The sequence below is a fragment of the Camelus bactrianus genome, chromosome 11, assembly GCF_048773025.1.
Source record: "Camelus bactrianus isolate YW-2024 breed Bactrian camel chromosome 11, ASM4877302v1, whole genome shotgun sequence".
NCBI classification, from domain to species: domain Eukaryota; kingdom Metazoa; phylum Chordata; class Mammalia; order Artiodactyla; family Camelidae; genus Camelus; species Camelus bactrianus.
Genome location: NC_133549.1, coordinates 25486235 through 25505150, shown reverse-complemented (window position 1 = coordinate 25505150; position 18916 = coordinate 25486235). Strand labels below are relative to the sequence as shown.

Sequence of the window (18916 nt, the reverse complement as noted above, 5' to 3'; positions counted from 1 at the left end):
ACTCCTCAAATCACACTACGTAAGTAACCTCTCCAGCCTCACGTGACCCACCTGCCCCCACCCCACCCCGTGAAAGACGCCATGTGATGAGAATTGTTTAAATCCCAGCAGGCAGGCAATGGACTGTGTACTTCAGCTCATCAGAGGTCCGGTTGCTCCGTGGTCAGGGGTCAGAAGGAAGCCTCAAGGACGGGCTTGACATTTCCCAACCAGCAGGTGTGAGTCAGACCAGCCTTGACCTCCCCCCTTCCTATGGGTGGGCAGAAGTGGAGGTTGCTGGAGTGGAGAGGCAGCACAGGCGGCCGGGGTAGGTGTGTGCGCACGCCTAGGTGTGGGGACGTGTGTGAGTATGTACGCAGATGCTCTGGGGGAGCTGCGGCAGGGAGATCCGACGTGGGCTGAGCTGACGGGTGGACGAGGGGACACAAAGGTCACTCGCTCCCCAGTGAATCATCAGAAGTTCCAACTGCGTCACCAACTGAAAGAGGGTAGAAACCTCTAATACAGCGAAAGCCACAGTGAAATGATCCTTAGTCTTGCTGGAAACCAGCTTTTCAGTAAAACCTCATGTACTCATTTGTCTCTGAACAATATCCAGCCCGATTTTTTCCATTCAAAGAATTTTCAAATCCATTTCCTTTCGCAAAGATCATTTGAACGGGTGCATGGTGTAGATATTATACTGGTGGCCATGCTTTCTGGTGTGTGTGTGTGTTTAATCACAATGCTTGCCCTTTTCCTGTGCTTCAAACAACCTTTTACGGGCATATGTACACAAGCCAAGTCACAATTTGGCAGCCCCGAGGAACAGTTTAGCACCCTGATGTACCCACCCAGCTAAATTTTGCACCACCAGAAAAAAAAAATAGCTCTGTACTTGGTCCTGAGCTTTGGGATGAAAGCAGGAATTTTCTGACCCACAGTACAACCTCAGAACCACAGTGCCAAGTACACAGGGCAGAGAGCAGACATAGAGACTTGATTGATCATCCTCAGTTGGTAAAAAAAATTAGAATTCTGCTGGTCAGAAGAACAATCTGAGCCCTAAATCCCCATTGTTGCAAAACTATTTAAAAGAACTCAGGTATCACAGCTGCAGTTTTAACAGCCTTGGCCAGGGCTGTGGAGATCTTCTGTCCATGATGGTCATATCTAGAGCCGAAGGAGACTTCAGAACTGTGAAGACCACAGCAGTTACATCTGGGGGAAAAAAGGGGCAATTCAGGGGAGGGGTCAAAAGTGGCCTCTGGGTGTCAGCATTATTTGATGTCTTGACCTGGGTGATATTGACACCGTAAACCCCAGTGTTTGCTCTGTGGAAATTCATGTGTTCTGTTTGCATTCCTGCATCTATGCTATCTTTTTTCTAATTTTTTTTTCCTTGTTTAGTCCCATCTCTTCACATTGCAGAGGGGCAAACTGAGGCCCACACAACCAAGCAGGGAAGAAGGCGAAGAGTTAGATTTGAGCATTCTCATTACCAGTATAGTTCTCTGTCCACCATAATTTAGCACTTAATACATGGCCGTCCATGTTATATGGGTTCGTTGCATTTTTCCAAAAGTCTGAAGCTTCGTGTGGCACATAGGTCCCTGCACATGCATGTGCGCGCACAAACACACACACACACTGGGCTGAGATCACGGTAGATACTGTTATTTCATCCTGGCCTCTGCACCACGCTGAGTGCTCCCCACTCACTCTGGTGAGCATGTAGGGGCAATCCTGCTCTAGCCAAGACCCCTGGCTCTGCCCTTGAGATTGCTGCCTTCTTGTCTCCCTGACTAGTCTCCTGCCTTCGACATCTGCCCATGACTCCTTCGGTTTGGAGACCTACAAGTTCCCAATTTATCCGCACTCCACTGGCTCCTGTGGGCATCCTCGCTGCCTTGGATGAGAAACTGCTCACACCGGCCCAAGTCCCCTCACTCAGGTCCAGCCAAGACCCATCCATTTCCATGGGTGGGTGTGGATGAGGGCAGAGAAAAAAGATAGGACATTCAGTCAAGTGATGTATCAATAATTGGAAACCGATTAGATTCATAAGCTAGCTGGACAACTTCAAAACTAATTCAGTAAATGTCGAAGACGCTGGGCCACTGGGAAAATCTTTTCAGGAAGCACAACACAGGCTGCTTAAGAAAGAAGGGGAGAAAAGGGGGGAAGGTGCAGTGGGAGTGGGAAGGAACTGACTGGCAGAGCCTCAACCAGGAGGTGTGCTGAATGCACTGTTGGCTAAAGGGGTGGGGGGACCACGCAGGACTGACCATCGATGCCAGTCAGAATCCCCTCCGCTCCAAAACTTTCCTGCTTGACTTCATTCCCACCACCTGGGGAGTTGGGCTCGATGAACTTGAAGTTCCCCTCTTGCTCTCAGGATCTTCTTAACTCAGCTAAGAAAATAAACAGTGAATACCACAAGCAATCAAGAAAATGTGCATTCCTAGCAAAGAGCTTTGCCTGGTCTGGGGGGACTGCATGCCCCATAAAGGATGGATTTCTGGAGGCTTATTCGTGTAAAATGCAGGAAAACGCTAACTGCTATACTTGGGATTTTCCACGTACATACTCTCATACAAATGCCCTGATCAGACTTTCATATACCTGGGCTTTCTTCAACCAGGGCTTGCCTCTACTTAGGAAGGTCACCTCAGATGCTAGGAGCTCTTAAACAGAAGCTAAATGTTGGCCCTTACACCCTAGTCTTTACATGCATATTCAGCTTTTTTAAGTGGCTCTAGTCCCTTGAAATGCCAGGTTAATAGAATCCAGGAATTCATGCCTGACCTCCATGGAGCCAAAGACCACAGCCCGATTTTGGCCTGGGTTCCAGCAGCGAAATTCAGCAACAATGTTGACATTCGAGATTGCTACTTCTGCTTTCTGTTTTCTTAGCAGTGAAATCCACAAACCTTCCATTTCTGAACCTTTGCCCAGGTCGGGAAGCTGAACGATCAAACTGAACTTTATCTTGTGAAGGTTAACCGGTTTGAATCCAAATATAGCCATCCTATATACCTACCAAGATTTATTATCTATTTATGTCCATGTTTGCACTGACATAGTTTTAACAGCCTCTGTTTTACCAGAAACCATGCAGACCCAGATATTGTGGTTTTGACAACGTTGATATTGAAAAGAAATATGTTATTTCTCCAATGTTGTTCTGGAATGAAGTGACCACATGTGAGTCTGTTTCTTATAAATTTAGAGGTTGCTAAGGGTAAGAGGAGGCCTCAGCCGGCCCCTTCATTTACAAAAGAGGATGCATGCTCAATGTCACACCTTGTTACTGGGGAAGGGCGACCAGGACCTCCATCCAGAGTGCCTTGTGCCACGCCACCCTGCCCACTCCACCTAACACATAAAAAGCAGAGAAAGGTATTTGCCAGAGGGTGTGGTGCCCAGCAGTCATGCTCACAGCCCTGTGGAGGCAGAGGAGGGTCAGGGAGTTTGGCATCCAGCCATGTGCACACCCCACTCCTTACCTGAGCACCTAGCAATCTCACAGAGAATATCAATAGTTCTACCTAGAAGCTCCATTCAGCATCCCACAGAAAGCCCTCCTACGGGGCAACCCTAATGCAGTAGATCAGTCCCCAACATCCATTGGTACCCAACACCCATTCTGTTCTCCTTCTGAGATGCCTACTTGAGTTGCAGAAACTAGAAAGCTAAAAACTACGCTTCCCAGACTCTCCTGCAACTGGGATGCCAGATGTGAGGTAGTCCCAGCCAATCAGAGGCAGGCAGGTATGTTAGGAAGATAGAAGGAGATGGAGGTAACACTTTGTTGACTCCCCCTGCTGATAAGCTGAGCCCTGGCGCCGCTGGGCTTCCAGCAGCAGTGCTAGGAGCTCTAGCGTCACAGGTGTCCAGAAGCAGGGTACGGTGCATCCATGTCGCTGGTGTGGCCTGGTTCTGGGCTGATGGAAGCAGCGACGGCCTCCTGGAAGGGCAGCTTCTGGACTGCAGGATCCAATGCCTTCCTTTTTATAGAAAAGCCCAGGTTGGTTGGCAGTCAGTTTTGCGCTGTAGATTTGAGACTTGTTTCGGATAGTCAACCTCGAGCCTGTTCCCTCAGCCTTCTCAATAATTCTGTAAGTCACTTAGTACTTTGCGGAAAACAAGGCAAAACACTACAGAGGTCCCCCATCCAAAGCGGGAAGCTGGATCCCACGAGGTGAGCGTAAACAGGTCTATCGATCCTTTCCAGACATGCCAATGTTCAGAATGAGATGTCAGACTGACCAGGACCTTGCCAGTACTGACAGGTTCGGATACCAGCTGCAGAGGTAGCCGCAGTGTGACAACAGAACCCTCAGCTTGGAGTCTCTGGGTCTAGATGTCACTCCCAGTTTTGTCCCTTCCTCTTGGGTGACCTTGATCCTTAGCCTCTTAAAATCTTTGTGCCTTCGTTTCTTCACTTGTAAAAGTTCACATTCCTGTCCTCACAGGCTGTTCTCAGATTAAATGAGAAGGAAGGACTCAGCACAGCTGCAGACAGAGCACTCCAGTCAGCAGGCTCCTCGTGGCTGAGGTGACAAAACCCCATTTAACGTGCATCAGCAAAAGCTCGGTCCACTGGTGGCGGGGCTTTGAGGAGAGTCCCTACAGCGAGCCCAGGAAGTGCAGAGATGAGGCTGGTATCTCTCCATCTCCCTTCTCTGCCAGGGTTTTTTCCACATCAGCACTCTCTCTCACCCTAGACTAGCTTAGCACATCAGTCACACAGAGGAATTGGCTTTAATGCCCACTCCGGCCGCGGGTAGCCAACTGTCTCGTTTTGCTGGGGACTGAGGGGTTTCCCAGGACCTGGAAGTTTTAGTACTAAAACTGAGAAAGTCTTGGGCAAACTGAGAGAAGGTGATCACTCTCCTCCATTCTCACATTCAAAAGTAAGGGACTGATTGGCTCAGCTTGGGCGCAAGGCCACCCAATACCAACTGACAGTGGCCAGCAGTACAGGTCACACTGCAATGGCCATGTGAATTCAGGGGACAAAAGGTCTCCAGATAATAAGGGAGGGGGAGACACCAGGCAGAGAATTCCATAAATGTCCAGAGCAGAGACTCAGTGAATGAAGGGTCCTGCATTGTTTCATGTGTTTCATGCCATGCATTACAACAGCCTCATTCATGTATCTCTACAACACAACACTAAGGAGCCCAACGGAATCTTGACCCCAGAAAAAACGCAATGGATTTGCATTTGAGATTTGGGTTTCAAGGTCAGAGAAAAGGTAAAAGTCACACAGAGTCAAAACACCTCGCTACCTCTGAGCCCTGGCATCTCGCTCAGCACAATGAGGTGCTCCCTTCAGAGGGATGAGCAGGAAACAGGGCCAGATGAGGAACGGCAAAGTACCCACTGCAAAGTAAGGACACGGACCCATGGGACCACAGGTGGCAGACAGGCCTGCACAATTGAAACAGATGTTTCTCCTTTGCCCCGAAGAAGCAGGCAACCTGGTGGTTTCAGATACTGGAAGGTTATGAAATGTATTTAAAAGATTAAGGCTCTTTGACCTGAGAAGGGCAGACAGTCAGAGTTAAATCGCACTCAGCCTTCAGAAATAAAAATCATTTAGGTGGATGAAATGGAGCATTTATGCTCCACAAAAGAAAGAATTTTCTTTTTCGGTCTCTTCCTAAAGAAGAATTTCCAATGGCGATTTTACATTATTCATCAGAACAAGCCACCACAGCCAATAACCTGTACAAACAGAGACAGTGAAAAGCCTTTTTTGCCTGGTTGAAGGCACATCATTCATTCCTATCCAAACAGACCTTCGGGCAGCAGCACACACAGCAGATATTCAGGCTAACAAAGAGGATGCTTAAACAGCAGAATGCAGATTGGAACAGAAAAGCATCACCGACAATTGTAACTCCTTTCCTTACTGCAGCTGGGAAATCAGGCAATTCCCCAAGCTCTTTCAAACAGGGCTGAGCCACGAATTTTACAGAAACTTTTGAGGGCAGTTTACACTCGGGGTTGGCTTTTGCTCCTCATCCCAAGGTACCTGAACAGGTAGGAGGGAGGTGCCAGTGGGCTCCTGCCCATCCCCAGCTCTGATCTGCTGCCTTATCAGAAACCTATTTTCCAGCGAGACCCCTACTCCCTAAAGCCTCATCTCAAGTGAACTCTGGTCACCTTCCACGCTCAATGCAGCTTCCTCAGAGACCTCCTGGACCCTCTCCAGGTTTCCCGACCACCATCAGGTGAATAGGTTCGTTCCAGCTTTCACCTCTCCTGCCCAGTCCTACCATGAATCTGGTCATTCCATCACTCTCCCTCTCTAGCCCAACCCCACTCTTACCCTGGAAGAAGCTTCACTGGAGGGCACTGGAACAGCCCTCTTACACCTGCCATCTCAAATCCTTGACCTCTTATCTCCATTGACTTTATTCTTCACTCCTGCTCAGCCACCCATGGTCCCTCTGCAGAATGCTCCACCTCTGAGATCACAGTTGGATATTCCTCTCTCAGATCCCGGCTCCCCTTCCTTTTAGCTTGCTCTCTCCACGACTTCCAATACCCCATTTATGTGCCCATTTATTGACGCCTGCCCCCCGCAACCTTTCTTCATCTCTTTATTTCCCTCTATATTCAACTTGGGTTCAATGATTTATTCAAACTTCCTGCTACCAGCCCCCTAACTTCCTTGCCCATTCCCCCAGTCGCTGCCACCAGGTGAAAGGTAAATGCCAGGTCCACTCAAGGCCATCTTCTTCCCACGGGCACCCGGACTGCTAAGCATTGCTGGAGTCAAGGGGATATCCAGACAGATTGGTGCCATCGGGAAGCCATGCTCACCAACAACGCCTGGGCCTCTCATTCTCCTGGACAATCCAGCTATGTCTCCTTGATCAGTTCAGCCTTCCCTTCCCCGTAACAATTAGTTCCAACTTGTCTTCTGCTCAAATTTCTTACCTACTCTCTACCCTCCTGACTCTCAGCAGGCAACAGAGAAACAACAGCCTTGGTAAGAGGAGAATGTCCTTGACATCCACCAGATCGCCAAACCTGCCTGTCCTTCCCATCTTTCCGCCTCCCATCCCAGGTGAGCCTCTGCCCCCAAGTTCTAGGTTCCAGCCTCTTCCCCACGCTATCAGCTCAGCTCATCACCCTGCACCTGCCCAGCATTCGCAACCTCTCCTCTGCTAATGCCTCTCCTTTCAGCATGTAAGCTTCTCAAGTCTCTTGTATCTTAAAACAAACAAGCCCTTCCCTCAGCCCTTTGTCACTACCAGCCACCACCATACTCGTAGCCTCACTCATGGCCACACTTCTTAAAGGCAAACTCACATCTCCCGGCCCTTGTCTTCAGACCACCTGAACCATAATTATCCAGGAAGTTTTAACAAATACATAGCAGAAGAGAAAGAAGCTAGAAACCAAAGACTAGATATTATATTGATTCCACATACACGAAATCTCTAGAAAAGGCAAAGCTGTAGAAACAGAAAGCAGATCAGTGGTAATCGGGGGTGGGGGCATGGGGGAGCAGGGACTGACTGTGAGCCAGCACAAGGAAACACTGGGGGGTGATGGAAATTTTCTAAACCTGGATTGCAGTGAAGGTTGCAAAACTATATAAATTTACTAAAACTCATCAAACTGTATACTTACAATGGTTGACTTCTATGGTATGTAAATTATACCTCAGTAAAGCTGTTGATGTGTGTGTGTGTGTGTGTGTGTGTGTGTGTGTGTGTGTGTGTATGTGTGTGTGTGTGTGTGTGTGTAATTTTTTCACTCAGAAAGCAGAGGAAAATGAAGTCCTAAAACCTCAGGTCTGAGGGGACCAGGTTGAACCATAAACAGAGAGTTTGCATGAAAACAAGATGAGTCCTGCCCTCCATTCTGGATCAAGATCTCAAGCTGAGAGAAACGGAGAGTCAGAAGGGACTCAGGCTAGGCAAAGAGTAGGGAGCCTGAAAGGAGACTGAATGTCCCAGGTCTGCATGTCCCAGTGAATAAAAGCCAAGAACTTTATTCTTCCTACAGTAACAGAAATGACATAGGAGCCTCTGAAAGCAAGAAGGACAGTCAATCCTTAGCACTAAGGGTCCTTCCTTCTCCTACCAAGTCAGGCTTTCTACTTTCTGGGTGTCACAGAATGCGGGTGGCTGGGAGAGGAGAGCATTATCTAGGGGAGATAAGGCAGAGCCTGGGAAAGCAGAGATAGAACGGGCCCCGGAGACAGCGTGCAGGGAGCTGGCCTCTGAGGTCTGCCCTGGCCTCGGCCACAGTGGCAAGAGTCTTACCCTGAACCCAGGGCCCCCAGCCAGGAGGGATCCTGGCCCAACTTAACCCACAGCCAGTCTGAGAGCAGAGTTGCTTGGGTGAGAGCAAGGGTGAGCCAAAAGCACCGGTCACAAATGCAGCGGCCCGGCCCTCCCACCGCCGACCTCAAATGACATCCTGAGTCCTGAGCAGGTGGGACCTCAGGGTCCCAGGGCAGCAGGAAGAACCTGGGATGAGTTAAAGCAGGGAACCGGGGCGCGGCACTGGTGGTCACATGACTCTGGGCAGGTTACATCCCCTCCCAGCCTCAGCTTCCTCCGCAGTTTCCCCACTGCTGGTAACGGCACCGGGGACAGGCATGGGTCATACATGCAGCTCCTTGGAGCTGAAGTTCCGACTCCATTTCAGCCCGGGAGTTGGCCGCTTGCACCCCATCTCTAAAGAAGAGTTTGTCCTGTTCTCCCAGACACATCTCTCCTCTCTCCTCTGAGAGTCATGCTCTGAGTGCTCAGAGCCATGTGCCCCCCAGGAAACCGCTGCCTTGTCCACCCTTCCCAGCCACCCAGGCTTTGGGGAAGCTGTTTTCTTCCCTTTCTACACTTTGTTGTCCAGCAGTTATGCTGGCAAAGCAAACACTAAAAATATTATCTTTTCTCAGAGAATACATTGATCGAAAGGTCTATTTCCCTCTTCTGAGAAAGAGACCAGGGGTGAGACACGAGGGCTGGAAATGGACTTTTAACCAAAATGATACAAAATCGACTTGGACAGTCCCAGCAGATGAAAACAATTCCCCCAGCAAATAACTTTTTTTTTCCTCTTATGAGAAAGCATCAAGGCAACCCAAATACATACCTCGGGTCTTGGCAATTCATTAGCACCACCTGCAGAGCCTTGAAGCTCTGGGTCTGTCTCCCTGCGACCTGAAAAATCAATAAGGAATCAACAGCTGGGCTACAAGGCTTCCTTGGCGAGTGGAGAAGCATTAGTGGGGCTTATCACTGGGGAGCTGGAGCCCTGAATGTAATCCTGATTCTAACCACAAATTCCAGCGCTAGAGGACACACTCCTGGGCACTTCCTTTACTACCTTCTCTGGGTCTTCTTCCTTTTTAAAACTAGCTTTTTTTTTTTTTTTTTTTAAAGAAACTTGTACTATTTCACTTGGAATTTTTGCTCCTACTGTGGTTTGGACATTTTTTTCTAACTTTCAGACAGCAATCATAACAAAAATTCACACCAGCACGGGGCTCCTCTTTTGGCCAAACAATGTAATAATTCTGATGGACTCAGACTGCTGAAGTTGAGATTCTCAAATGGTCTAACACCCACTTCGTTAACATTAGAGCTAATTTCTTTTGAAGGGAGTTTAAAGCCGCCAGGACTTCGATTCTGGGGTTAATTGGTCTGTTTGCCACTGTTTGTCAGAACTGTCTTTAAAGAACATCTTCAAAGACTGCTCTGATACTGGCCCCCACCTTGTCTGACATGCCTCAGATGTCTTCATCAATGCCAAAAATGCAGTGAGTGAAAGGGCTTTTTACTTAATTATTTCTGAAAACCAGAAAGGGAATTCCATGTAGACAGATAATGTGAATTGACACAGTGAAATTAAAATGTGTGTTCAGGCAAAGAAAGCCAGGAGAGCTGAACTTCTAACTAGAGCCAGCGCGGGGGGTAGCCTGTCCTGCCAGCCCATCGCACCAGAGCCCTGGTGCTGCGTTTCATCTCTTGAAACAGTTTCCGTTTTAAGGCCCGTGCTGATTGGGTGGTGCAGGTCGCTTAGCAACCCACAGGCCAATAGTATTTGGCTTTAAAACGCCAACATCTGTACAGCATTCGAAGTACAATTTTTAATTCAAACACTAATGTCTGGAGACAGGGAAGAGCATGTATCTTGTAAATATAAAACAAAATGCATTTCCTTATATAATTCTTCCCTCCCCCCTCCCAGCAAGCACTTCCTGGTTTAAGTTGCTGATTTCCCCAACTCCATGTCTGCATTCCTATTTCTGGTTTCTTTTTTGGGTAGAGATGAGTAGAAAGGAAGAATAAAGTGGGACAGTTTTTCAGGTATTCAGAGGAAAAGTAGAAAAACGTGCACTTTATTTTAAAGGTAATTAGGAACATTTCTTAACAGAAAAGAAAAATCGTTTGGTCTCCATTTTGTTGAAAATTAGGGTAACTGTGGATCCAAGTTTCCTCCCAAGTCAGATAAGAAACAGGATCTGTCCCTTGATGACTATCCCATTATAGGATTTGGTCTACACGTTTGGTCTACGTGGAGACACGATTTGCTGCATCTGGAGGACTCAACACTAACTACTTCCTTGACCCCCAAATCACTGAACTACAACCCCCAAAGGAAATCAGAGAAACCCACCAGCAGAGAAACTCATACACTTTGTGATCTCTGAACATTGATCCCTTTTGAGGATGTTGGCCTCTATTATGTTAAACCCATACATGCCTGGGCTCTGTTTTTGGCCTCATCATACTCTGGCAATTGCAATTTCCTGTTCTTGCCACTGTCTAAATTCCCAGGTATCAGTATATTTGCATGTTGTTTGGGTAACAATGCAACAGAAACCCCCTCAGGGAAATCAGATTTGGAGAGAGTAAGGGCAACTCCAGAACAACACCTTTCTTTTAAGAAATCCAAATGGCTTTGCAAACTGATGCTATCATTCCACTGGCCTCTGCTCCACTGAATACATTAGCCCTCACTCCTTCCAATATAGAGAGGTCAAATTACCTGCTGGAAAGCAAAGGAAACCCTAAATCATCTGATGCAAGAAAAAGTAGCCAAGAGAACCTGAGCATGGAGGGGAACTTCAGATCTCGGTTTAGGGGAGGGTCCCTTTAACCGGACAGCTTCTGAAGGGCTTTAGCCAGGAGATCCTCTGGCAGAAAAAAGTGCTGGGTGCTTTGATAAAACAAAAACACACAAACACATTCCCCTCACCTTTCAACATAATACCCCAACCCGTTGTTAGATTTCGGCCATTGGTTTTTGCCGAGAGCATGAGATCTGATTGCTGTTATCTCTGCTTGCATAACTACAAATGTTATCATTACTGCTCAACTGATAGGCTCTGTTTTTACAAACACAAAGGAAGGCTGTATGTACACTTGCCCTCTCACCAAAAGGGCTGATTTAAAAGGAAAAAAAAAGGGAAAGAAAGAAAAGAAAAGGGGGGGTGGCTGGGAACCAAGAGGGGCAGGCCTGCTGAATGAGCCTTTCAGAAAGAATTATGTGATAGGTTTTGTGTGTGTGCTTTTTTAAAACACTGCTGCCAAAGCTAAGAATTGAAAAGTATTCAATGGGCATCATGTCAGAAACACAATGATTTATTTTGCTGGTTCATTTTCAGACATGAGCTTTCTCCTTATTCCCTGAAATTTTGTTTTGGGCCCGCATCTTCAAAATGCGAGGAACAGAAGTTATGCGGAGAGCCGAGTCTGATTCAAGATAAACAAGGATTTGATTCTAAATATGACAGTGGCATATCGCTGGCCTCCAAAGAGCCTCGTCTGCCCAGACTGCAGGCATTTTCTCCAGCCCAACCTGCCCCGGGTAGAATCGAGGGCCCCTCTGGCCAGCCCCAACCTCACAGAGGTGTGGTTTATAAGCACCCCCAGCTCGACCATCACCTGCGGTGTCCAGGGGAGGCCTGGTCGTGGAGGTCCTGTTCGCCAGAGCTTGAACACACCGAGCAGGTTTGAGTCTCAGCTCTGAAAGGCGGGACTACAAGAAATGAGACTGCTTTGTTTTCCTTGTGTCACCCCACAAAGCTGAAGCCTTGTCACCATTCATTCCCACTCTTCGTCCAGGATTGCCTGGAAGAGCCTGAAGGCTCACTCAGGCCCGAGCATGAGAGGCAGGCCAGGGAGGAAGAAGGATCTAGCCCTCAAGGGGCCATCTCTCCAGACCACAGCTCCCAGGGGACTGTGCTGGCTGTCCCTCTGTCCATGCCTCTCTTGGCCACCCTGGGATCAAAGACTAAGGCAAACACAGAGTTGCTTCGGGCCCTCTCTTGTTTGGCTCCTTCTGGAACTCTGTGTTTGATATTGTTTAATAGTATATTTTTAAAATTGGGATCTAATTCAAAGGGGTTCCATGGCTTTTAGTGTATTTGTGAAGCTGTACAACCGTCACCACTATCTCGTTCCAGAATATTTCATCACCTCCAAAAAGAAACCCTAGCTATTCCTAACTTCGAAGTCATCCTTTTGAATTCTGTCTTCTAAAGAGGGTCTCAAATTGTTTACGTTTCAAGCCCCACAAAAATTAAATTCTTCCCCTGGAGTCAGACACCTTCTGCAAAGCAACCTCAAGCTCCCGCTGGGCAGCCATTTCTACTCCAGAACCAGCTCCACCGTGGGGGAAGGCACAGGTCCCCTGGAACTTAAACCCCTCACCTGTCTGGGGTTTCTGGTTTTGCCATTCCTTCCCCCAGGGCACTGGGAGGCTGGGGTCCCTTCTAGGGACCCACCAGAACCTCATCTCTCTTCCTCTCCCGGGGTCTCTCCCCAGTCCCAACTAAAGCTTTAGCTCTTAATCCATTTCTCCTTTTAAAAAAGCTCAAAAGGCAAGAGTTTGCCTCTTTTGTTCTCTGACTTGTGTTTCCCTTCCCTGAGGCTGGGGAGAGAAATCAGCACCTGCTTCATCAAAGGTCACAAAATAATAGAAAGTGATCGTTACCAAAACCCCATCAGGGTCAGTTCACCCATCACTGCCCGACACCCAGGGAACAGCACAGTTCCAGGCCTTCAGAAGCTTAAAGGTCACCGCCCAGCCGCTTCTCAGAGGAGTGTCCAGGGTGATGTCAAGTGATGTCCGCGAGAATCATGCTCCCTCCCCAAGTAGAAAGGTAGCTTTATTATCCATATTTCAGAAGAAGAAGAAGAAGAAGAAAAAAAAAGCCGTGTTTCCTTGCCACCACAAACTGCTGAGAGAGAAGGGTGCCAGGAGCTGTGCTTGTGTAGAACAAGCCCTACTTAGAAAGTCAGGGCCCTGGGCCCTGGTCTACCAGGAAATCATTGGGGTTACTGATTCACTTTCTCACCCTGAACCTCAGTTTACCACCCACAAATCACCAAGCTCTGGTGCTAACCCTTTGTGAGATCTTATCTCCCTTCAGGGCTACCCTTGATTTCTGTTTTTATTTGATTTTATTTAATTTAAAAGATTGAGAAATGGATGGTGGCACAAGAGAGCCAGAACCACACACACCCCACCCCCTCCACAAGGGTGGCCGAGGCCAGACACGTGAGGGTCACCACTGGCTCCCCTGGCTCCCCTGGAAGAAGACAGGCCAAATGATGGAGCTAGTCCAGGTGGAGGAGCCCAAGGCCAGCACTCTCTGTGTTGGAAAGGGCAGACCTGAGGTTGGAGCCATCACAAAGTGGCCAGATGACGCTGATGACAGTGACAATGGCAGCAGCTCTCCCTGTTTACTACTTGCTGGACCCTGTGCTGAGGTTTGCTTACTTCACATCACTATTCTGTGATGGTGTTATTATCCCCATTTTGCAGATAAGGAAAAAAACACAATAGAGAGGTTAAAAATTTGAGCAGGGTCACACACTTAGGTATTGAGAAAGCAGCATTTTATCCTGTCTGCATCTCGAGTCTTGCTCTTAGTCATGAGTCTGTGCTTCCTCAAGCAAGCAGAGCCCAGAAGAATGGGGTGACCTCTGCTTCCAGGACACAGAGATGCCCTTCCTAGCCTGGACCAAACACTGAGGTGGGTTTGGGTCTCTCTCAGGTCAGGACCAAACTTTTATAGCTTTGTTTGTTGTAGGGCACTGAGGATATATGACCTCAAAAGCAACTATCTCAATTATCTAGCAAAAACAAATGAATCCCTACCTCATACCATAAAACCAAATAAAGTCCAGCTGTACCACAGATTAAAGAATATTTTGAAAGTATAAAAATACAAGAAAAAAAAACATAAAATAATACTGTAATAGTAGAATGGGAAAGGCTATTATAAGTAGCCACTTAACAGAAATATCTTAAAAACAAAGAATAAAGCACTTTTTCTAGAAGGGAAAAAAAAACATTGTTAATAAGGCTGAAAGGTGGATGACAAGCACATTACAGACAGAAGCCTCATTTGCTTTCTGCATGGCTCCTACAAAACAGAACAAACACCATTAATCCAATGGAAAGTATAGCAAAGGTTATGAAAAGTTCATAGCAAAGAAATGACAAAAGGCTCTTAAAATACATTAAAAGTATACAATCTTTCTCCTAATAAGAACATTCCAAATTAAAACTACCCATCTTGTTGGCAAAGATCTACACGGTTCAGCAAGAATGTGGGGAAACACATCCTCACCCAGTGCTGGAAGGTATGCACATCCTTTCAGCCTCTAGGGCAGCAATCAGGCAATCAATCTTTGATCCTACAATTCCATTTTTAGGGACACAAATATGCCCAGATGTATAGGACATAATTATATACAAGGATATTTATTATTTTATTATTTTTAGTAGTCAAAGATTGGAAGTAACCCAAATATCTGAGTAGAAAACTAATTAAATAAATATGAACAGAATGCTATGCAGACATTTGAAAGGATGCAAAAGGATGAAATTGGATCCTTACCTCACACTATATACAAAAATTATCTCCACATGGATCAAAGAACTAAATGTAAGAGCTAAAATAATTAATCTCTTAAAAGAAAATATAGGGGTAAAATTTCATGATCTGGGATTTGGCAATGAATTTTTAGATATGACATGAAAAGCACAAATAACAAAAGAAAAAAATAGATAGATTGGACTCACCAAAATTTAAAAGTTGTGTATCAAATATATTATCAAGAAAATGAAAAGACAACCCACAGAATGGGAGAAAAATATTTGCAAATCATATATGATAAGTGTCCAGTGAATACACATAAAGAACTCTGCTGATTCGACAACAAAACAACAATCCAATTAAAAACTGGCAAGGATCTGATAGACATTTCTCCAAAGAAGAGACACAGATGGCCAAAAAGCACATGAAAAGATGCTCAGCATTCTTAATCATTAAAGAAGTACAAATTAAAACCACAACAAGAGTCTATTTCATACACACTAGGATATTATAATAATAAGTAAAAATGGAAAACAACAAGTACTTGGCAAGGATTGGAAAGTCTGGAACCCTCACACACTGCTAGTGAGAATGTGAAATAGAACAGCTGCTCTGGAAAACAGTTTGATGGTTCATCAAAAAATGAAATATTTAATTACATTGAGATCCAGCAATTCCACTCCTAGGTATGTACCCAAAGGAGTTGAAAATGAGTCTTCAAATAAACTTTTGCAGCAAGAATGTTCAGAGCAGCATTATTCATAATAGTCAAAAAGTGAAAATGATCAAAATATTCATCAATGGATGAATGGAGAAACAAACTGTGGTATATCCATATGATGGAATATAACTAGGCATTAAAAAGGAAACAAATATTGACATATGCCACAACATGGGTGAACCTTAAAAACATTATGTAAGTGAAAGAAGCCAGACACAAAAGGCCACACATTGTGTGAGTCCATGTACATGAAATGTCCAGAATAGGCAAATCTATAGAGAAAGAACATCACTGGTTGTTAGGGGCGGAGCAGGTGGAGACGGGGAGTCAGTGTTTAGTGGGTATAAAGCTTCTTTCAGAGGTGATGAAAATGTTCTGGAATTAGTCATGATGGTTGCAAAACATGGTGAATGTACTGGAATCCATTGAACTGTCCACTTTGAAATGGTTAAAATGGTGAATTTTATGTTACATAAATTCTACCTTAATAAAAAGAAGGCCGAGGAAGTCCTCTGTGTATCAACAGACATAATCCCCAAGATGTATTTTTAAAGTAAAAAGAAAAACAGGTATGCCACTGCAGAACAGTGAATGTACCTGCTAGCATTTGTTTTCTTCTAAATGCATGGATTGACCAAGTTTTCATATCACTTCCTTCCCTGGGAGCAGAAGCAGAGAAACAGACCCACACCTGGGCCATCTCCAAGCTCAGAGGAGGAACACACCTTGTTCCAAGGCAGATGCAGCTTGCCAAGGTGGAGCGACCTTGTTTGCCCTGAGTGCAGCATCAGTCAGGCTGCTCCACTCACCCACGCTCATGCTGGGCAGAGAGCAGCAGCCACTGGCTGGGGCTCATTCCCTTTGGCACAGCCCCAGAGGCCCCATCATAACAGGGGGACCTGGCTAGGTGACCAGTAGGGAGCCCTGTCGTGTACATTTTCTCCACAACCAAAGCTGAGCCCTCAGCCAGCCAGTCCGATCCTCTGCAGTTGCTTCAGCTCAGAAGAGTTGCAAGTTCCACTTTGTTATAGGCTGCATGTGTGTGTTCCCCCCAAATTCATACCTTGAAGCCTTAAATCCTCATGGGATGATATCAGGAAGTAGGGCCTTTGGTGGATGATGAGGTTTAAGTGAGGTCTTGAGGCTAGGGACCTCTAGTGGGTTTAGTGTCCTTCTGAGAAGAGCCGTCTCTCCGTATGCCATGTGAGGACACAGAGGGAAGACGGCTGTCTGCAGACCAGGAGGCAGGCCCTCGCCAAACACGGAATCTGCCAGCACCTTGATTGGACTTCCCAGCTTCCAGAAGAGTGGAAATAAACTTCTGTGTTTTAAGCCACCCAGTCTATGGTATCTTGTTATAGCAGCCCGAATGGACAAGGACAGCTTGTATGAATGGCCCAGAGAGGGAACGGAAGGTGTCACGTTGCACCTGGCCAGCACAGGTGTGGGGCCAGCATGAACTGGGAGCCCCAGCCCTGCCCTTGGCTCCTGGGTAGCCCTCTGGTGTGAGCATCTTATCATGCCAAGGGCCAACGAGTGTTAAAAGAGAAGCATTTCCCTATAGCATGGCCCAGAGACTGGTCCTCAACTGAAAAAAAAAAATGTGATCAGTTCCAACACTGAAGGAAAAACTGGCTAAATAGAACTTTCTGAAAGATAGCACAGTACTGTCTTTTATGGGCACTTTCAGGTATTTTCGAGGGTGATTTTATTCATCTGTGATTCTCGCTTCATGTGATTGATGGCTTTAGAACCTAACCCGTGAGTTAGATGTGACTCCACTGTAATAGCAGAGCAGGACTGATTTCTGCTCATAGAAAATAAGAACCGAGAAATGGGCACAATGGCACAGATGCTACCCAGTTTCCCCAAACACCTCCTGCCGTCCACTCCTGCAAGCAGTTAGTGATCACATTCATTATTATGCAGGTAGCACCAGGAAGAGCCTGCATGTATTTAAAACTTACTGCGTTCCTGGTGGTCTACATACAAATCTCATCGAAATTACAACGTCTATAGAAGGTAAGAAATCTTGTTTTCATTTATGGGTGGGGAAACTGAGGCTCAAAACGGCTAAATAATTAACTGCAGGCAAGTGGCGGAGACAACGCGAGCCCTCTAATCTGAGAGATCAAAGCCCTGGTTCTATCTCCTCCACCACTTTGCCTTCTTATCCTGATCAAATCACACTGATTATCTCAGCTCATCTGCTTTTTTGCCCCTACACTGATTTACTTCTTCAATTTACATCCAATTTAGCCCCTTCTAATCAGGCAGCTTCCTTGTCTGCAAATGCTCACTGGGGAGATCTTAAGACTCACCCAGAAATGCGTTAACCCTCAGCTCATGCGCACGTCCCCAAGCCGACTTGCTGGGTGCCTGAAACTAAGCTACGGCACTGTGGACGGCTTCCTCCAGGAGCTTCTCAGCCATTCCACTAACACTCCTAGTCTCTTTCTAACCCCATGCTATTCCCAATACTGCTCGCTTCCAAGACTACCTGTGGCTCTTACTATTTCATTGATTTCGTGCTGGGATTTCTTACTACCCAATACATATCTCACGCTTTCATTTCTTTTTCTGTCCTTGGAATCTGAAACATCTCCCAATTTACTACCATCTGCTACCTTAATTAATAGGCTGTTTACTTCCCCTGGAAGACCTTGCAGTGATTCTCTTGGACTCCATCCCTAACTTGGTGCACATGGCAGGCTCTCATTAGTCTTGGTTTATAATCCAGTTTTCAATCTATTTGACAGCTCTCATCTCTAAGCCAATTTGAATTACATTGTTCTTGTAAGATTTCACAAGGCACAAAGATGCTTTTGAGAATCTAGAACAAATTACATCTACTACATTCCCTCTGTCCACTCCTTTTATAATTCGAAGGGCACCCAAAATAAGTACACAAATAACATCAATCTGGCTGGTTTGATATCAATTCACGGGTTCTCTCTCTGAATCGAAGCCTCAGGTTTGCATGACTATCTCCAAGGAGTTCTCTCTTCCACACAGTGTGACTTGAGACCTTTCTCCAGCCTCCCCTTCACCCAGGTACCATCCCTAGCAAACCTGAATTGCACACAGGGCAACTGTACCCAAATGGATAACCAAAGATGTAAATGAATAAAGTGAATGGCTTTATAGCCTGAACTGCCAACATCACTTACAGCCAGAGTGGCTGGTTAGTCATTCAAAATAGAAAACAACCCATCATTAGAATTTTTGTTGTTGTTACTTGGAATGGTCCCTGTTGCAAGTGGTCCTTAAAATGCAGTCATCCTCTGTTCATAGGTATAGTATATGGAAGTGGAAGGAGGAAGAGAGAAGATGTGCATTTATTA

At 46.2% G+C, this 18916-nt stretch overlaps 1 long non-coding RNA gene across 3 annotated transcripts in view; it reads right to left on the bottom strand.

Annotated features, from left to right (window-relative positions):
* Positions 1 to 18916, bottom strand: part of LOC123612780 (uncharacterized) — a 430881-nt gene that overhangs the window by 395963 nt on the left and 16002 nt on the right. For all 3 annotated transcript variants that reach the window (XR_012510109.1, XR_012510108.1, XR_006720056.2), the window contains exon 4: positions 9109 to 9176. This is a non-coding gene — a long non-coding RNA (uncharacterized LOC123612780). The remainder of the gene's footprint in view (positions 1 to 9108; positions 9177 to 18916) is intronic.